At 40.7% G+C, this 18,420-nt stretch overlaps 1 protein-coding gene across 1 annotated transcript in view; it reads right to left on the bottom strand.

Annotated features, from left to right (window-relative positions):
- lzts2a (leucine zipper, putative tumor suppressor 2a) overlaps window positions 1–4,430 on the bottom strand; it is a 42,575-nt gene extending 38,145 nt beyond the window's left edge. Inside the window, exon 1 of the mRNA XM_013913771.1 lies at window positions 4,082–4,430. The gene's annotated coding sequence lies outside the window, so the exon portion shown is untranslated. The remainder of the gene's footprint in view (window positions 1–4,081) is intronic.
- Window positions 4,431–18,420: the final 13,990 nt, after the last annotated feature.

Raw genomic sequence — 18,420 nt, 5'->3', positions numbered from 1 at the left:
AAAAAGAAATATAATACTAAATCTCTGGAGTACCATTTACCCCCATCTACCCTTGCCTCTCTCTGCAGATCTGACCTGATCTCCTGCAGCTTGATGGATAAGCCTGCTGCACGTATACATGACTTGATAAATGTGGGTTATTTCGAGTGTCACAGTCAGAAGAATCAAATCTGACTTTATTATGCAGACCAACTGCGCCTCCTGTGTACCCATTTCCTTCCTTCTTTTGCTTTCCTCTGACGAGATGCAGCAGTGCGAGATTCAAAGATTTGATTCATTTAGTAAAGAGCTTCATAAACCTAAAATACCACCTGGATTTCTTGTCAGCATTACAGGGTCAGAAAGTCAAAAGGGCCCAGCTTTCATTTTTCTAATGGGTCCAAAAAAAGCTTTGAAAGTATGCAACAGAAAGGATTCGGAAAAAAATGACGAGGCCCTTCTCACAACAGTGTTTACAGGAAACAGTCAGCACGCGATTTCTGATCCAGTGCCACTTGTTGATAAGAATTCTGCTTTCCCATTACAACATTTCACAGTGCACTGCTACTGCAAGAATCCTTTTATTTTACTAAAGCCATCAGCAACTCAAGATTTCATGAAATAAAATTAAACTTAACTGTGAAAAGCCTGATTTCCTTTAATATTTAACAAGGAAATGATATAGATTTGCTGTAGTCAAGCTTCTTACAACAACTTCACTTCAGTAGCAGCAGAAAAATGTAGTCATCATTATGTGAACCAGAACTACCTCAAATGATGACTTGTGATGTTGATTTTATTCTGCAAGTTAAATACTGAATGTCAAAGTTAAAATGAATGTGACTTTCTTTCATTTCTTTCTTAGTGTCTGAAATGTGTAAAGCAATGATACATCTGCAGGAAGCTTAGAAGTGTCTATAATCAGCCTTTAACAGTATGGACATTACTAGTACATACATTATTTTTAAATGCTAAACTCTGAAAGTTATCTGATGATCGATCACTGGAAATTACAATAGCAAACAGAGGAGGAATGATCTCATCCAGCATTCTCTTCTAAAAGACACAGGACTGCAAGCTGGGGAAAGGCTTTTTAAAACCTTTCACGTATAAATGTTTCATTTAAATATACTTCAGGAGTCTGCTGGCCTATGCTGAGCGATTCATATGTAGATCCATAATGAGTCTGTCTAAATAACTAACCTGATCAACAGTATAACACCTCAAGTGACTTTAAAAATGAAAACTCCATGAAGATGCTGTAAAGTAAAGTCATTAGCGGTGCTGCAACATTTATGGTCCTGAATGGGGATTTTTTTAAAAGGAAAAGAAAGGTCACTGCAAACCCAGGCAGCTACTAATTACAGTCTCACACACAATGGCAGTCTTTGTGCGCACATGTGTGTGTGTGTGTGTGTGTGCGTGTGTCTGACTGACAGCTTGTCTCTCCCCTGCTATGCTCCTGCTCATGTCCTGTTCTAATAGGCTGACAGCGAGGAACTGTGACGGAAATCTTAGTGACGCACTGCTAGAAAAATCACAGCTGAGGGGAAACTGAATCTTGGAACCAACATGCTCAAAAAAAAAAGAAGCATATTAAACACTGAACTACTCCATAAAAATCAAACAGAGCTTCTCTCTGACATGCAATTGAAGACACGAAATGGAGGCACAGGAAAAGACAAAATATCAGATGGAGAAAAGGTATCTGTTGAGCTCCTCTGAGTGCGTTTGACTCTGTCTAAGGAATTCAAGGCTCCTGTGGTGCTTCCACACAGAGAAGTTTACATGTTAGAAAGTTAGAAAGAAAGACACTTCCTGTTTTCTTTCAAATGTACTTGCAGTGTTTGTTAAATAAGAGCAGCGTGAGATAGTTTGAGCTGCACGAGGCGTTTGCAGTCTGCATTACATCTAAATAGATAACAGTGCTGACACACTGTTTGCACATCACCATCATTATCATCATCACCACTGCAGAGCGATAGTCTTCTGGATCAGCTTGTGCTGTATTTATACACCAAATTAGCCTTAACAATAAAACCAACCTAATACTTAATAGGCATCGATCAGTATTTCTGACTGATCAGGGGCCATCGGGACCCCTGTGGTGTCTGGCACCTTCAGGTTTGGCAGGGCCTGTGTGTTAGATTAGATTAGATTAGATGAAACTTTATTAATCCCTCAGGTGGGTTCCTCTGGGAAATTCAGTACAAGGTTGTACATTCAGGGTTGTGGTGTGGCATCTTGTGGCTCAGTTATATTCTGGCTTTTTCACAGTTTATAAGGCTGGGGCTGTTTCTCAGGCTCACTGTTGTTGAACAAGGTATTTGTGAGGGATTCTGAGTCAACAACCACGTTTAGATTGGTAATGATTAATGTCCACATGAATGCCAGGAGCCAAACACTTCTCTTCACCTGCGAGTGGTTTTAATGTTGTGGGATAACGATGTTTGCTGCTTCACGAGGGATTCTCCTTTACATGTTATGTAAGTGTGTGTGTGTGTGAGCACGTTCATGTAAATGTCACTTTCGGCTGAGATTATCTAATGGGCAAATTAAGCTGCCAACGCCGGAGCGACATTTTGAACAGTGGGTTGTGTCTTTAATGTTTCATCGTCCTCGAGTGCTGGCAGATGTGCATCAGCTGTGATTGCGCCTCCAGCTGTGATCTAGTTTTTTTCACACTTAATTGTTAATGTAATAAAAAAAAAAGATGGGAGGTCGCGTTATTCGACCGCAGAGGCAGAAGGATTTTCATAACCTTGTTAAAAAGGGAAAACGGGAGGAGGAAAGGAGACAAGGAAAACAATTTGAGGACAAGATGCTGTAAAAACAACCATGACTTTGGTAATGTTATCACTTAGCTGCCTCACATTTCACCCCCTCAGGGTTTCACTTGCTGTGAAGGGGACATGTGATTTAAATGATCACAAGCATCCTCCCCTACCTGTCCCCCATCCACCTCTTTAGCTACTTCAATCCTAATGGCCTGACAGGTTGGTTATTACCTCCCACTGCTACCGAATCCCCCTCTCCCCCTTCTCTTTAGCTGTGTTATGTTGCAGTGACAGAGCAGTATGATATAGGTTCTCCCAAAGAGGGAGCATGATGCTTGAGCACATCATGGTGCTGTGATGCTACTAGTCTGTGCAGGAGAGGATGGAGTATGTGCGTGCCGAGCATTCACAAATTCACATTTGCAGCGTGCATGCATTCATTCATGCGTGGTTGTACTCGTGTTTGCATTCAGCTAAAGTCGTACAGCTGTGACAACAGGACACCCAACGCATCAATCATCTGTGAGGGTTCACCGCAGATGAGAAAGAGATGGAGAGAATCTCAGGCATGCTGCTTCTTCGGCATTTATATCTACTCCTGTGGGGATTATTTATGGTCCAATCAGACCCCGGGTGTTTCCAATTCAACTCAAACCCAATCCATAAATTAAAGTAGGCCTTGAGAGCATAAAGAAATGGCCATAAGAGCTCTCCCTCTCTCTTTGTCTGACCTTTCCTTTTCATCATTTTCACTTCATCCTCTCCCATCCACTTCTGTCTTTATGATACAAACAAAACTGGCTGCGCATTTTCAGAGAGGAAAACGGCCATAACAGGAAACGCGGTTTGCAGGAATAAGTGTGCATGTGTGCCATTTCCAAGGGGCAGCCCCCCTATTCACTGACACAGCGGGATGAAGATAACAGTAAAGCTTGTTCTCTTGTTTCTCTCTCTCTCTCTCTCACACCAGCTCCTGAGGAAGAAAAACTGAGGAAACTCGTGTAAAGCAAATCACTGCATTCAAGTGGATTAACTGCACAAGTACTCAGATTAAACTATCAATAAATCAAATGATCATGCAGCTACACCGTAAGCCATACATACTCTAACCACGCAACTCAGCACAATCAAAGCACACTTTCACATAAATATCCACGCAGGTTTAAGCAAAATTCGTATTTTACGATAAAATTACAACTAAACTTCAACAACTACTTCTATTTCTATTTTTTCATGCGTGGACAAAGCATTTTGAGGGCGCTTGATAAAAGTCAAGAAGTCCTTAACCCTTCTGTTAAAATACAGCACAAAAACACAACACTCACTCAATCACTGTTGCACACTGCGTGATCTGCTCAGATGTTATTTACAACCAACCCGTGCGGGGATATTTCCTTCAGCAGTGGGTATCTTGTGCGTCCCAAGCAGATGCAACTTTTTCAGAGAGCACCAACACGCCAGAAAAAAATCGACTCTGCTGTCCGTTCCCCGTAGTTACAGTCCGCTTCTTTTCCCAAAGCCGCGCAGTCCACGGCGGCTCTGATCTGCTGCTGATCCACGGCTGCTGCTCAGGTTGAAGGTGTTTGGTACTGTCACCGGCACAGCCCGATGTAGCGCTCTGCGAGGCGGGCTCACTCTGTGCTTCAGCGGGGGCTCGAGAAACGATCCACAACAGTAAAGGTTCAGGACAGGGACGGGGAAGGCAGGGGCTGTGAGAGGGGGGGCCGCGACATCCGATGAAGCCATTCCTTGACGCTCGTGCCTTTGCGCCAGTGGGGTTGATATTAAACTGATATAAAAACCTCATTTAAAACTTGTAAACACTATCTACGTGCGAACTAGTTTTTTCAAGCTCAACGGAAGAAAAATCAACAGTTCAGAAAACTGCACATTTTTATTTTAGTGTTTGAAAGTAACTACTGAGCTTGTTGTTTTGCTAACTTGAATATTGTTCTAAATTATATAAATCACTTTAAAAGACATTCCTTAATAGAGTTTTATGTTTGTGTCTTATTATGCCATTGATTTGAGACAGAAAGTTTTATTAGCAATTTTTCCAACATGCAAATGTGCATGTAAAATTCTGCAAAGACCAAAAGACTGTGTACATTTTGTCTTTATTGGACAGTTAATTGTTATTTTAAATTCCCTGCTCTCTGTTAGTTGCACTGCTTAAGATGTCAGTGGTCTAATCAGCCACCAGTGCATGTAGGTATGCAGGTGATATCAAGACAAGTTCAAACCAAGCATTAGAATGGGGAAGAAGGTGATTTAAGGGAAGTGTGTGGGTATTTCAGAAACTGATGGTTTTCTGGGATATTTCTCATACATTTGTCTCCAGAGTTTATATATAATTGAATTGAGAAAATATTCAATGAGTGACAGTTCTCTGGAAGAAAATGCTTTGCTGAAATCAGAGGTCAGAGAATGACCAGACTGTTTCGAAGTGATTATAACCAAGGTATGTAGAAGAGCATCTTTCAACCCAAAACATGTACACTGAAGCAGATAGGCTACTGCAGCAGAAGACCACATCTGGTGCCACTTATGCCAGCTAAGAACAGGAAACTGAAGCTACAGTTAGCATGGGAACATCAAGATTTGACAACGGAAGATTGGGAAAAACATTGCTTGGTCTGATGAGAAAAGAACATACATCAGTATCTTCTTAACTTAGGCTCACAGTGGGCTTTTGTGGAGCTGTGTGGAGGCAAGGCCCTGGACAAGGCTAACACAGAGAGAAACAGACAACTTCATATTTCCACCTCCACACATAGGTCCAATTTAGGAAAAAACAGTTAACCTAACGTGCATGTCTTTGGACTGTGGTCAGAAAACCACTCAGGCACAGGGAGACCATACAACTCCACACACAAAGGCCCCTGCCAAGAGGGCCAAGAGGTTGAAACCTGAAACCTTACTGTAAGGCAGTAACAAAAAAGTCAACAAATAAACTTAAAGAATGGCTTTAACATTAAAACAGATTACAAACCCACTTGTAACCTCGTGTCCAAGTAACTGAGGTTATACTCTACAGTAATTTGCAAGTATTGTAACTATTCTCCTGTGATTTAAAGCGTGTTTAAAACTGTTTGGTGAGTTTTTTCTAAGATATACTTAGATAAATATGAAAATGTGCTTTATTTTGGAAAATCTTCCCATCTTCTTAGCATGTGACCATGCAGATATTGCTTCACAGTCTAAACAACTAATATTTACAGCATGTGATGGGCAATATATGAAACAAAAGAATATTAGCCATAAAAAGTCATCAACAGTTGAAATACTACCTCTGAGCCAGCTTGTCTGCACTGAGCCCCCCACTTACTTACTTCTGTCCCCTCTTATGTCCTGGGAACACAATATAGGGTCTCCTCTTCTCATCACAATAGACTTCCACCTGCTTAATTCATCAATGAAACCGGAGCTGCAGGAAAGCCTGTCCTAATTTCTTAGACGTCGACATATGGGTCGGTTTCCACCAGATCTTAAGATGCAGAAATCAGTGCCAGTCAAAAGGAGCAGCTGTCAAGGTGTAATGTTATGTGATATACTGCAGGTAGCAGGGTCAGTTTACTTTAGTAGGGACATCTGGTCCACAGCATTAAAGGTTAAAGAAAGCAAGCATAATCCATTTTCCCCACACACAGTTGTCAAGAAAATAAGGAGCCTCTTATAATCATTAATGTAACAACCCTGAAGTGTGACCCTGGCTCTCTTAAACCCTCATTTACAGCTGATTCACTTATGAACCTATAAAATGCATTAAAATATTTGGTTATATGAGGTTGTCTGTGATTTTTCTTTTTGTTTGTTTTTTCTCCTTCCCTGAGTTGTTTTTTTTTTTACTCGGTGTGATTAAATAACTCATTAAGGTGTGTGCATCTGCATCCATCCATCTGCAGGGCGGGATTATATTAAAGCGCCGCTAAAAGTGTTTGTACAGCAAAAACCAAGGACCTGCAAACCTGAAACTTCCACCAATACTCAGACCCTAAAACCATATGTTGCACTGTAATAAGCAACTTAATATTTTTGCAATAACTTGGGGGGAAAAAGCAGGAAAACTCCTTAGCAGGGAGTTAATATTAATATATTTATTATTTTAATCAATTTAATTCATCTGCATCATTGCTCCACTCTTTTCACCTTTAGAAATGTCAGTTCTTAGACCATTCACCACCCCAAAAATGATTGAGCACTATCTACAGACTTTTGCTTGTCTTAACTTGCTCAGTAGTTTTCTTTACGTCAGTTTATTTAAATGTTGCCAGCGATTCAGGACAAGCAGCAGAGCATTCATATTATGGACTAACTCACTATCACTTCGAGATATCAGCACATGCACTGGTGTGTGCTAAACATTGTCTTCACTGCAACCTATGAACATCAATAACCCCTTAAGTCTTTGTTTCACTGGAACCAAAACCAGCACAGGCTTCCTTTGCATACTGGAAATCACACGTTTTAGATGCTGTTAAGATGGGTCAGTAAGTGTGCAGTGACATCCAGTAATTAGTGCTGTATGCAAAACATTTGCTTGATCAAACTTAAGCAAAGTATTGGAACTATATGTGAAATCAGATTTGCATCTGGTTTTGCACATTTGGTGTCACTTATGAGAAGGTGTGAGGAAAAATAACACATCTCTAAAATCACTACGTCACCTTTTCTATTGTAAATTGTGCCCGTGTCACATTTTCAGCATTCAGTGCTACCAAATTACCATGCTCTCATGGTTTACCTGGACCCCCAACCACTGCTGCTTGAGGCTGTAATTCTTCCCAATGTTTACTTCTCCACTCTAAAAGTGTGACCTGGAAAAATTCCTGGAACCTTAATGCCATGGTCCTAAATACCTTATACTACTCAGATGCCAAAATGAGGAACTCATAACTTCTTTTAAACGAGGGATAACGAATACAAATCACGGGGAAATTATATTTTTGAAAAACTCAAGGTTAGAAGAGATATGAAATGTCACTGTATTTCTGTTAAACAGAGGTTTAACTTTTGGACTCTGAAGCACACTAAAAGTGTTTAAAAAACGGCACAGAAACAACATATTTATTCAGTATTGTGATGACGGTTTAGTGTGAGGATGGTTTAAAATCTGAGATTTTATCTGTATCTGGACTTGGCATGAATGGTTTTATTATTTATTTGTTTTGTTGTGATTGTGTATTTAAATCTTAGGTTACAGATCTACTTTAGGATAAATTTTCCTTACACGTTGATTGTTGCATCGGGGTAGGTGTTATCGACACATTTTCCATTTTTTATGGGATTTCTTATGATTGTATTTCGTCATTTATGCTATCGTGGTTAAAATGAACTTTACTGAATGAAAAAGTAAAGACAAGAGCCTTCAATTTGTAGTTTATGAAGAAAATCTTTAAAAATAAAGTTCTTTATTAGATTGCATCTTCAACAGCATCAACCTGTTTCTTTGACGTCCAGCCAGCTCTCCTGCTAGAAGACAAAGATATTGAGGACTCCCGTTACTGCTGAACTCCAGCTAACCTCTCTCCTCTGCGCACAACATACCAATTTATTTTCTGTTCCAATGCCAAGTACATAACCCCCACCTCTCCTGCTCATCTGTCTTCAGACTGTCAGGTACGTCTGTTTCTTTTCATCTGCTCAATACAACTTCTTACAACTGCCCACCATCATGTCAAACCTATACACATACCCTATTTACCACAACACTCCTTTTCTCAACCCCTTTTTTCCTTTAAATCATCTCCATGGTTCAGTTCAGCTTCAGGCTTCAGCAGTCTGCAATGCTAATATGATTTCTAGCTGAAATGAATCGTGCAAATGTGCTGTAGCCTCTCCTTTTCCCCAGTGGGTTCCCATTTAAGTCCACTTCATTTGACTGGAGTGGGTGGAGGGGTTTTTAAAATTTTATTTATTCTTTTTTCTTTTTTTGAACTGCGGAGGATTACAGTGGACATTTTTCTAGGCTTGATGTTTGTGGGTGGAGTATCTCTTATTTTTCCAGCATCCAAAAAGCCCTGTTAGTTTATTGTCTCTTGCAGTATGCAAAGACTATGTGTGAGTGTGAGTGCGAGTATGTGTGTGTGTCCTGCTGCAGCAGTGTGTTTCTGCAGATCTCTGTGTGCCCAAGAGTGTTTTCTAAAAAAAGTCCTTGCCCTCGGCAGGCAGCGAGGTTTGTACACGACAAGACTGTTTATTTCATAATAACAGCGAGGAGGTTGCTGCCTGTGCAAAGACAGAAAGAAGTCCCGCTCGTGCTATTGTTCTCATGCTTTTGACAAAAACTGCTTTAAGCATGCTTGTAGGGAATCTGGTGGGTCCGCCACATCCATGTTTGTGTCCAGACTGAAAGATACAGGCAGATTTGGCTCATATATTCATGTTTTCCAGATGATTGTTGACTGGTCAAGACTGAAGTGATCCACACCCTCACTGTGAAGAGCATCACATTTTGTTTTTCAAATTGAAATTAATGTTGCTGTGCTTGGTCTCCAGAGGATAAATCCTAATAGGTTTAAATGAAGCTCCACCAAAGGAGAACAGATGTTCTTGATTCTTTTCTTTTTTTTTAAAGAATGGGCCTTTTGGGCGGTGGCTACACATAGTGTAAGGTCAATCACTTTCCACAGAGCACAGGCCTGTTATATCTGGCCCTCTGAAAAAGGAAAGGAGGGGGCACAAGCCAGTGTAAATTGACTGGTAATTACATTGCCCCTTTCTACTCAGATGAACACATAAAGTCTTTCTACTAGAAGTCTTATTCACCTAATCCTACACACATGCATACAGCGCTTTTATCAATGCCTAAGTGTGTTTTCATCCATACACACACTCACTCTCCAATGGATACATTGTGGGAAACTCAAGGTTCAGTAACTTTCCCAAGAATACTTCAGCTTGTGGACTGAAATGGATCAAACAACCAAGCTAGTGTGTTCCTTGTGCTGGCCCAAAGTCGAGATTTAAGGGGAGATTTTGCATTGGAAGCACGACAAATGATCGGAACAGCTAAAAGGAGAAGAAAAAAAAGAAATAAAAAAAACCCATAAAAAACATTGAACTTTCTGTGTAGGAAAAAGTCAAGAGTCGGTCTCAGTACTAATTAGAAAATGTTACATCCTAACGCACTAAAGTAAGATGGTAAACAGGATGAACTGTCACAGTTTCAATAACAGCATTAATGTGAAAACAGCCATGATAATCATACAGGAAAAATCTGAAAGCCCCATCGAATATCAACACATAGCATAAACCCAGAAAAGTAGCAGCCTGGTGGGGTTTTTGTGAACAGAGAAAGCTGGAGTGGAGTTAGACTGAAACATGCTGCTGGCATGCCGTTTGACTTAAGCCTGACTGTAGACTCCAAAATCATGTCTTGTTATGACTAACTGTATGCTCAAGTGGACATTAAGCACTTTTAAACAATGATTAACTGTATGTTTAGCTGCTAATGTTGCAGTGTGTAGAAATGTCACAAGAACATCAGATATTAATAGCTATATATGTGTGATTAATATGGCTACAGATTCAGTGATCAGTTTTGACTTGATGCAGGATTTGAACCTCACTCTCCCGGGTGAAATGGCTGCACTTAAATGAGAGAATGGCCAACATCACCCAGCACAAGCTAGATTTTCTTAAGCCTAAAGACAGAGGAGGCAGTACACTTGAAATCCCTTCTTTCTAGTGATTGATGACAATATGCTGAAAATGATATTATGGATTTTTTGAGGTTTTTTGGGTGTCACAGGCAAGTAATCCACACAAACTCAAGTTTCTACACAAACTACCAAAAATGTGTTTGCGTCTAATTGTTCTGCAGCTGTAGGTGTTCTGTAATATATGCTGTGTACATGCTGTGTGACTCAAGTATACATGTGCCTCCACAGCATCCTTATACTGTGAGAACAGGCACAGGGCTCCCAGAGGGGGGGCTCTGACAAACGACTCTACTGGCACAATTTAGCAAAACAGCTTCATAAAACAGATTAATGGAGAACTCCTCGCTGCCATGCCAAAGCAGAAATACTACACTGCGGGTCTTTGTTTCTACTGTGCTTTAGTCTGTCTGTAGTTGTCTGTGTGAAGCCTTGATCATATGACTCACATGCTCTGTCCCTTCAGGGTCTTCATCCACCACCAGACACCTGACCAAAGCTCGACCCTCAGCTGCAAGATGACTCAGAGATACGAAAGAGCTCCCAGCTAAAATTATTCCCATGAACCTGGGAACGTTCCTCACGTGCATTTCTGTTTGCTTCCGTTTCAACATAAAGTGCCGTTTAGTTGTCCAACCTTTGAGTTTAATGACTCATGAATAGTTTATGCCTCATTTGCCAAGTGGATGAATTTTAGCTGTTCAATAAACAATGAGGCTCAAAGTGCATCCAAGATGAATCTGCCAAACAAAAAGAGAGACAGCGTGGGAATTTGAATGATGCCATTATCTTTGTTTTTGGCCACTGAAGAATTCATCAAGACCTATGACATCTCTGTCATGTTCCCAATTAGACTCTCCTGCATGGCTGGCACTCTGCTGAGGTTTATTTACATATTTCTATAATGGTCAAATCAGGAGAGTGCAGTATAGCATGAAACACTCCCTCGAATTCCTGCTCTGGTCTGAGTCTGAAAGCTCATCCAATATTGAACTCTTTGTCTACAAGACGAATCAGTGTGGCTGGGAAGCAAAGAACTGGGGCAGAAAACAGCTTCATCTCTGTTTTGATACCGCTGTCTGTTCGGAGCCTCTCATCTCTTTGCTGTCAAGGTTGGTGTTGTAAACCAGTATGACAGCTCAGATTCTGTCTAATTCTATGAAATGCTGCAGTCAGGGTTTTGGCAGGACCAGCTCGCTCAGACCAGGCTCTGAAGATGATTATTTAATACCGCTATTCTGCTATTCAGTACGCTCATTAGAAGCATGTCTGCGCAACAAAAAAATCCCACATTGATAATTTATTCACTCAGCAGCAACCACTTAGATGTTCCCTTTATTCACCGTCCTGATGCACTTTCATGCATTTCAATTGCTGCCCCATAAGCTCATCCATCTCCCTCTGCACTTGCACTGAACTCTGACCTCAACAAACCCCCAGTGTATACAAATAAGATATAATTATCACAAATATACATTAATAAAGTCCAGTCTCAAATTCCATCTGTTTTATAAATGGCTATTTCTGGAGTAGCTTGAATTTCTAAAGATCTGTTTTGCAGTTCAGTGGTGCATTTTTGTGGTCGACTAACCATAAATGATGTGAAATAATGCTGACGTTCAAGGGCAGCTATGGTACAGAGGGGTCTGGAAGTAGAGGAGAATCTTAGGGCTGGCTGTCATTGTTGTGCATAAGAATCAACATGACAATATTTGCTTTGTAAGCAGTAACATCTTTAGACTGAAGTGCGATGCAGGTTTGATTTAAGCAGTGGTTTAAATGCCACAATCTAAGACTGAGAGATGGTGCACGACTCGGACTGCAATAAAGTAGTGTTCTCCCAGAGAGTGCACAGCCTCACAGATCAATGAGCTAACTTTTTCATTTTTAATGTAATGCTCCATCAGAATTCTCCCCTTTTCTGCATCTCCTTGCGATGTGAACACACTGTAGACACTAATCACAGCGGAGCAGATTTCCACTCAGAAAGATTCAAGCTAACTACCTCCAGTAGCTAACACTTCTTCTCAGCCTCAACCTCTAAATTCAGGATTTTATTTTCCCCCACTGAGCCAAACATGGGATACCAAGAGCAATCCTCCCTGGATTATTTAAACAGCCACTTCAAAGGGGAGCAATTATAATCCTGCATTATTGATATGGGAAAACCAGTGAGTAAATGTCATAGTAACTAGAAAAAGAAGTGCCACAGACACGTGAGAACATGCAGAGTGTGAGCAAAGGAGAAGTGCTTTTAGGTTTGAGGTTTAAATTCTTTGATAAGAGTTAATCAAATAGATATTTGAGTCTCACACAACATCTTCCTAATCTGAAATGCAAAATTTATTCTCCTTCCACACTTGCATACATGCATTTCATCTTCATAGATACATAAAACTGCATTATCTAAACTGCAGTCCATCGCTGAGGGAGACCCAGCCTTCTTTGTTCACACATCACATACATGGCAGACACATAGCCCTAACCTTCCTTATGGAGTCTTCATAAATGTCACCGGTGTCACGAGTACCCCAACATAAGCGTAGATGCATGCACCCACAATGACATCCATGAGTGCTTGCTGCAGAAATCAGCTCATGCACAATAACTGTAGTTAGTGTATAGTAGTGAAATGTTGTGCTCACACAGTAAGCGTTCTGACCCAGATTAGAGCATGCATACGTGTGTCTGTATTAGTAGTTAGTAGTAAGGCTGCGAGTGAATTAGGATGCACGTGTCCCAGAAAACAGAGTGCAGATGGTTATTTTAGTCAGGCGAAGGCTGCAGGCCGTGCACTGTCATGTTGTGTAAATCCGGTGGCAGGAAAATGGTCTATCCCTCCAGGTTAATTATGAGATAGCTGCACATTTGGGGAAATGATGAATGAGAAGAGTGGTGAAGAAAACTAAAATTATGTAACGGTCAGCCGAGCAGTTGCGATTTTAGATCCTGCGAGCCTTGCAATAGGTTTCTGCTCATTGCCATCAGCACTTCATGAATAATTACATTTCTTGCCTCAGTGACCTTAGTGGATTCAAAGTTTACTGACCTTTAAAATGTCTGAGCAAGAACCAAAAGCATTTATCTTCAGACTTTTACAGGAAGAGTGCCTGTTCACAAAAGTGGATGTGTTGAAGGTTGATGATGCATTGATGGCGGGTGACTTATTGCTTCCTGCCACTAACCCGAGAACAGCTTCCAGCATGTTTCAAAGAGGGTCAAGGACTTTGCAGCAGAAACACTTTACTCTTAAATTATCTACACACCTTCACAAAATGTGCCTAGAAAAAACAAAACTTTGTCTCGTGACTATTTGTCCGTGCAAACAGATGTGTGTCTGGGTGAAAAACAGAATGTGGCGCCTTAGTTTCAAACAGCAGCTGTGGAAATGTTTGTGTTGGCTGTGGTGATATAAACAGTGTGACAGTTCCCAGACACTCTGGAGATGTGCATGAACACACAGATATCCATCTTTAGTGTCATCCCATATGCTACAGTATGTCAGAATGGGAGCCATAAATGTTGTTGCAGGATCCTTGAACTCTGAGGAGCATCTTGTGAGTCATACACGGTTTCTTTGTCACTGTAGACAGAGCTGTGTGTTTGTGTGTGTTTGTGTGTGTCATTCCTACATTTCAGCTGGCACACCTATTCTTCATCAGTTCATTTACTTGCAGCATATAAGAATCAGCTCATTCCTTCACTCCCTGGCCAAACCTGCTAAAGGATTTAATGTCATGCCTGAATCTTTGATTTAGTGTTTTCTGTTTATTATTAAATATCTTCAGTTTGATTCTATCATGGTTCCTCGGTCGTTGACTCAGTGTTTTGAGTTTGTTATTCTTTGTCCTCAGTCAAGAGTTTTCTCATTTATAATTTCCAAGGCTCTTGTAATTATGTTTGGATTATGTGCTGGAGTTGTAGGTCTTTGGTTATTATTGAATCTCGGAGCTTTTGTTCATGTCTATTCTCAGTGAGCACTCTGCTTTGGATTATTTGTAGTCTGCTACTTTTTCTTATTTTGCCAGCTCTTCGTGTCGTGTTCTTTGTCTTCGGCTTTGCATCCTTTTGTCTCATTGGTTTTCCTTTTGAGTTTGATGTTTTTTAAATTCTGGCCCCAGCGAAGTTTTGTTTTGTAATTTGTCCCTGTATGCTCCAGCAGCGAAGTTGCCTTTAAGTTTATGTTGTGTCAGGAGTCCTGCATATTGGGTCCTGCCTGCCACTCAGCGTATCGTAACAGATTCTTAATTTGCTTATTCTTTACATTATCACCGTTTCCTTCTCTGTCAATTCCCCCAATGTTTAGTTCTGTCTCAGGTTCCCTGTTAGCTATTGTGCATCATTTCCCGTTTCATTTTGGCACCATTTGCCTCTTGTGTATTTTTGGTTTCCACCCCTCATCTCATTTCCCTGATTTAGTTTAGATGTGTTAAGCTCCACAGCTGTGTCTCATTGCCCTTTAGCCCTTTGTGTTTCTGTGTATTAAAGCCTCTGTTTGCCTTAGTTCTTTGTTGCATCATATTGTAGTTTTGTGTTAGGTTCCCAGCCTTTTTAAGACTTTGTTTTTTCCCCCTGTAATTATCCTCATGTGCTCCTTGTTGGTTCTCAGCTTTCTTGTGGATACTTCACAGTGGGATTTTCATGGGCTTTGTGTTTTGGACTCTTTCATCGCTTATAATAAAAGTTTGTTCTTATTTGATATCTGCCTGAGAGTCTGCGTTTAGGTTTTCATTCACACACACACACACACACACACAGCATTACCTGCACTTATCTACCTGCCTGCCCACTTCCCACCACTCTGCTACCTGGAAATGACTGACCTGTTCATGCCCCCCACCACCTGTAAATACAACACAAACAACTATGTATGAAAGACTAATTCCTGCACAAATTCCAAGTCTTCCTCATGCCAAACCCTAACCTCTCCAGTAGGTGTCCCATCCAGTTTCTGGAAGAGAGAAGCCAGCTGTTATCACGTACCTTCAAATTCAAATTCAAATTTTATTTGTCACACACACACAACCATACACAGTATGACATGGGGGTGAAATGCTTGTAGCTGTACAATGCCCGACCATTAAATGACAGAAGAAAAGTTTTACAATATTTACAATTTACAGGTACCTGCGCCGAATTGAAGGTTATCTGTAAGTTCAATAGGGAAGATCTGGAATTACTCATCTGTTTGCTTTCCTGACTTTTCAGGTGGCTAGTCTGTTCTTTACATCACTCTCTCTTTCCTATCCTTTCAAACGCAATATTGACACCATTATTCTAGTCCAGCCATTTACTTTTGCAAGCCAATCAAAAATCTCAGCGTTATTCTGTCATTCTGCCTTTCAGGTTCTTCTTCATGCTACCCACATCCTTCCCACCTCTGCCTCACTTTAGTCATCCACACCCCCAAGCCTCCATCTTTATCTTTCTCTTTATCTTCACTATCACCAGTATCTAGAGTCCAATCTAGATTTACTAGAGTCTATTTTCCAAAAGGCTTTTTAATTAAACAATATATTTCAAATCCTATTCAGTTCTTCCAAATGATATCTCCTTTTTGAGCTCTTTCCCTGTTAAATCTGCACAAATTTAGTAAAATCTTTAGACTGAATTGACTTGGTTCTGCTTTCAAATCTGAATTAATCTTTTGGTTTGCGATTTTGCACAGCTTTTGATCAATAGAGTTCTATACAAGAGCTGAGATTGCTAATTCATGATTATCTGTGAATTTAATGTAAAAATGAATGATGGCAAATTATATCCCCACTGGGTTCTTGACTGACAGCAGAGGCTGGCATAGGCAGAGTCATATCTCTGGGGGAAACAGCTTTGATTCGAGTGACTGCTCTGTATCCTGTAGATATTGCAGTCAATACTGACCTCTTTGGCATGTCTCCATGTCTTGTGAAGCACATTCCATTCAGTCTGCTGAGCTGCTCATCTTTGTGCTTCTGCTTTGAAAAAAGTGCAAAGTTTGATGGAGAAAGTCACAACTCTCTCCGATAATACAATAAAACAACCTCTCTAAACATTTGTTGCAATTGCGACTGATACACTTGTCATTAAGTGTGTTCAAAAGGCAATAAGCAAATAGAGGATGACCCATCCGAATAACGAGAAACTTGAGCAATCGTGTAAAGTACTCCACCTGCAGTGCACTTATCTTGCAGGTCCAATATTTTTTTTTGGCACCAACAGCTATCGTTTTCTTGAAAGAAGGCAATTAGCAGGCGTGGCTCATATTCCTCGAGGGAACAATTTACCTCTGTCTCCTCTGAAATAATGTTGTTATTTTGACAAAAACGTCAAGGCAATGTAGTGTGCTCTACTGGTGAGTTTTGCCCACTTTCTCTGACCGGATGAATGACTAAGAGAGGCAGCTGATTGACTGACTACCATAACAGCGACCTGTGGGTAATTGCTCAATGGACTCTTACACAATTTTCAGTCCACCCCAGCAGTCTCGTGGGTGCTTGTTGTGCTGCACTTATGCCACTTTTGTAGTTAATGTGAGAGCTCATCATGTCATCTAGTTTTTAATTGTATTTTTTTAAAACCAGGGCGTTCCCCTGGAACCCCCCTTCTCGATGGACTTGGGCTCCTCCTGAATCAGGAAGTTGACTTTCATTACTCACATCCATTATTCTCTCCGTGTGAGTGAATTACAAGCTAGAAAACAGTAACACATTGCTGCGATGAGTTTTAAGGTTTAAGCGAGGTGAGGAGAGACATAGAGATAGCTTTTATGGAAGGAGGTAAGAGGTACATGGGTGAAGTAGGGAAGAAAAACAAGAGAATGGAGGGATGGCACAGGAGGAGAGGAAAAAGGGTACACTGCACTAATGTGGGGAGACAGGGCCAGTCAAGGGAGCATCTGTTTTTAGAGTCTATAAACCCTCCATCCACCCTCCCCTTTTCTAAAACCCCCTCTGCTTTTTTTTTAAGCAACATCTCTTTCCCAGAGCCTGTACTTTCTTTTTTTCCTCTCTGTTTGTGTCCACACCACACTGAGCTCTAAACAGCCCTCTTTTCACCATCAGAAAGCAAAGACCAGGAGCTTCTCTCGTGGGAGTTGGATAACGGCGAGTGGAGACAGCGAGTCTGCCTTTGTATTTTGATATTTTAGGGTCAGTCCGGGCAATTCTATTCAATAACAGAAGGCTATAAAAATATTGAATTGTTATTAGAGTCAAGGCCTGAGAAATAATTCAAAGCATGTACACATTTATGTGTGTGAGCCGTTATTACATAAGTGTTTGCAAAGGAAAGAGTGGGGTGGGTTTGGATGCCGAAACAAAGACTGGAAAGAATTGAGGGGAGGTTTTATAGTCATCTGTCCTCATTCATTTCTCATTTTCATCCAATAGAAAGGAAATCTGGAAATAATTAAAGGCCGATCAGCCTCAATCACTGAATCTCATTCAATAAATCCGAGGATTATTTAATAGCTCTTGGAATGCAGCCACTTGCTCTTTGCTTTTCTCAAAAAAAAAAAAAAGAAAGAAAGAAATCTCCCTTCATGTGGAGTTGCATGTTTCCTCTAATTCCATCAGAAAAGAAGAATTTGTTGAAAGCATGCTTGTCATGCTCCTCCCATGTCCTCCGCTGAACCCTGCAACTATTTTCCTCTGGTGAAGCCTCCAAATGGCTCCTCTGGATGACTACATCATTTCATCTTCATATCCTGCTTCGTATTTCACCCAAGGAGCACAAGAGAAGGACTGGGAAAGTACAAAAGAACATACTCGTGTTTTTACTGAAGCCTCAGGGTCAGCCATGGGCTCATAACAGACCTTAATCAGAGAGCAAGGAAAGAAGAGAATTCATAAAGGAAAAACAAAAAAAGGTTTCTATGGTGCTGTAAAACCCAGAAATGCACTAATATTAACCTTGTGGATGCTCTGACCTTCACTTTCAGAAAAACAGCAAACAGTAAAACATAGTAAGCACAAGATTCAGAACTACTTGAACTGCTGGCACCTTCAGTTTCTCTGCTGTTGTGC

Source organism: Pundamilia nyererei, unplaced genomic scaffold (assembly GCF_000239375.1).
Source record: "Pundamilia nyererei isolate P.nyererei 1_Seehausen unplaced genomic scaffold, PunNye1.0 scaffold00149, whole genome shotgun sequence".
In the NCBI taxonomy this organism is placed as follows: domain Eukaryota; kingdom Metazoa; phylum Chordata; class Actinopteri; order Cichliformes; family Cichlidae; genus Pundamilia; species Pundamilia nyererei.
The sequence above is the reverse complement of the archived record's forward strand: the minus strand, read 5'-3'. Positions and strand labels throughout refer to the sequence as shown.